Below are 2495 nucleotides of genomic sequence, written 5' to 3'. Positions count from 1 at the left end.
AGCGCAAGGGGGGAGCCCCCGAGCCGCCCGCACTTCCCCCCCGGCTGCAGCGCGGCGCTGCCCGCCTGCCCCCGCTACCCCGGGTCCTGCCCTCGGGTGTCCCGGGTCCAGCCCGGGTGTCCCCGGTGCCCCCGGAGCCCTGCCCCGGTGTCCGAGGGCAGCAGGGGAAGGAGAACGAGTACGGGCCCTCCTGTCGTGCCCACTCCTTGCTGCACCCTCGCACCTTGGCCACAGAAAGCCTTCGGCCTGCACCCTCCTATTTCTTCTTCTCACAAGCCCAAACCTCACCAGTGGTCTACAACACAGGTTTGCCCTGCTCCTGCGGCACCAAAGGGCCCAGAGCTAGATCTGCTTAGCAGCAGCACTGTCTGAAAAAAATCGAGCAAGCAAATGAAGAGGTTTGGGACATCCAAAAATCCCAAATCAGTGCCACAGGCACTGAGATCCTGCCAACTAAACGGATGAATCCCAAGGCTTAACTGCACTGGGGACCGGCAGCACAGTGGCAGCGATGGAATTGCACCTCCATAGCCACACATATGAGCCTGCACACCGCAGCATGGGGCTACCCTGCACAGGCCACCCTGCACACGCCTGCACGGCGTGATCCTGCACACCGGTGCCATGAAATCCTCACGGCCTTGCCAGTAGCTGTCCCGAACCAAGGGAACCATGGCTGAATCCGAGGACAGGGCAACTTCTCATAACAGCATGGGATTACTGGGATTAATCTGGCCAAGGTGCCACATTTAGGTGTCTGCCTAAACTTGTCCAGACTTCTTCTAAAGTCAGTGGGGAGAGATGGGTCCCCTTTGAGTGAGCTGATCCACCCTACAGCACAGGGGTCTAAGATAAGCGGTGACCTACCCTTCTCTGACCACAGCATTACCAGGTTAGACTAGACGCCTGACTTCCAGAGCACCTGAGGCTGGATAAGATGAATCCCACCCTAACAAAGTTTCGGGATCTGTTGAAGAATTTGGTTGAGTTGGAAACTATTCATACATATTAGTAAAATTAAGTTAATTTAGAAACAGGTAATTTGATTAGCATCTTGATGACCAATGACTAATTCCAGTTGGAATGACAAATCCTGGCTCTGATCGTATCTTATTTTTACTTTAATTTGAAAGTAGAATAAAAAACCACCCAAGTAAGAACATTAGGCATACTGACAGAAAGCTTTAAAACATATTCTAAAATTACATTATACACATACTATTATAAATGCAGTTATGAATCATTGTAGTTATTATATGTAGCTATTGTTTTAATAATAATCCAGCATATACTGAAAAAAAAAATTCTGGCAAGAGCAAAACCAAAAATCACTCTCATCATTCCAAAAACATAATCTTAACTTTGCCCCAAGCCCCGTGTCAAATAAACAGCTCTTGCAGCATGTGGGGAAGCTCACTGAACTGTGCCCATTTCACGTCGTGGAAGCAGAGAAAATTGCAGAGTTCTTAACRCCAAGAGATATTTTGAAATCTTCCTGATTCAGTTGTGTATTGACCACAGACCTTACAGCAGGATTGCAGGTTGCCTTTTATCACATATTGAGGGAAGAATTTTAATGTGCTCCTATTCCAGCTTATTTTCCACGGCATAGTCAGCAGCTGGGGCTCCTAATTTCAGCACACCTGTGGATAGGGTGACACTGCACCCCACAAAGTGGCCCCGGTGGCCTCTCACATCCCCAGGCATGCTGCCCTGCCACCCATGGCACTCTGGCACCCAGGTGTTCATGTCGTCCTGTTGACGCTACAGGAGCAGCTGATGTGACTGTCCGACACCTCGGACACTGCAGATGCCCCAGAGAGCACTGGGGCTTTGGCTCCATCACCTTCCCCTTGCCACACTGACTCCAAATCTGGCACTGATCCAGTTTATTGGCTTTATGGGGTGTAGGGGACAAGCAGTGACAGCATTGGAGACATGAACAGCCAGGAAAGGTGCCACGATGACAGCACTCACCAGCTCCCAGCCTCATTCCGCTAAAACCTCTCCCACCGGCTCACAGAACCAGAGGCGACTTTCTGACCTTTTGGCTTTTTCACCACTGAGAACTGAGGTTGATTCTCTCCCAACAGCACCACTATTTTTACACTCTCAATCTTCAAGACAGCTGAAAAAAAAGAGGAATATGTTAACAGAATAGCAATCAGAACAAGATGTTTTTGAAGTCCGGCATCTACACGCTTCCTTGAGGTATAAGGATGATACAACCCTCCTCGCAGTCACATGTACGTTTGCTTTGCTCGACGCAGGAGCGAGCTGCCGCACGCTACACTGTCGCTCTCGGCACCAAGCAGCACCAGACCACCACCACCCGGCTAGTCGGCTGTCGGCACCTGCAGAAACGTCACGAGAGCCACTGCTTTCCTAGTGGAACGATGCAAGCAGTGAGCTGCTCCCTCCAAGGTAATGGTTAATGAATCATTTCTGCTGTGTCCTTGTTAAAAACGCTGGATCAGGAGTGGCAGCTTCTCACA

The sequence above is a fragment of the Apteryx rowi genome, unplaced genomic scaffold (assembly GCF_003343035.1).
Source record: "Apteryx rowi isolate R43461 unplaced genomic scaffold, aptRow1 scaffold_248, whole genome shotgun sequence".
NCBI classification, from domain to species: Eukaryota; Metazoa; Chordata; class Aves; order Apterygiformes; family Apterygidae; genus Apteryx; species Apteryx rowi.
This window is presented reverse-complemented; position numbering follows the sequence as displayed.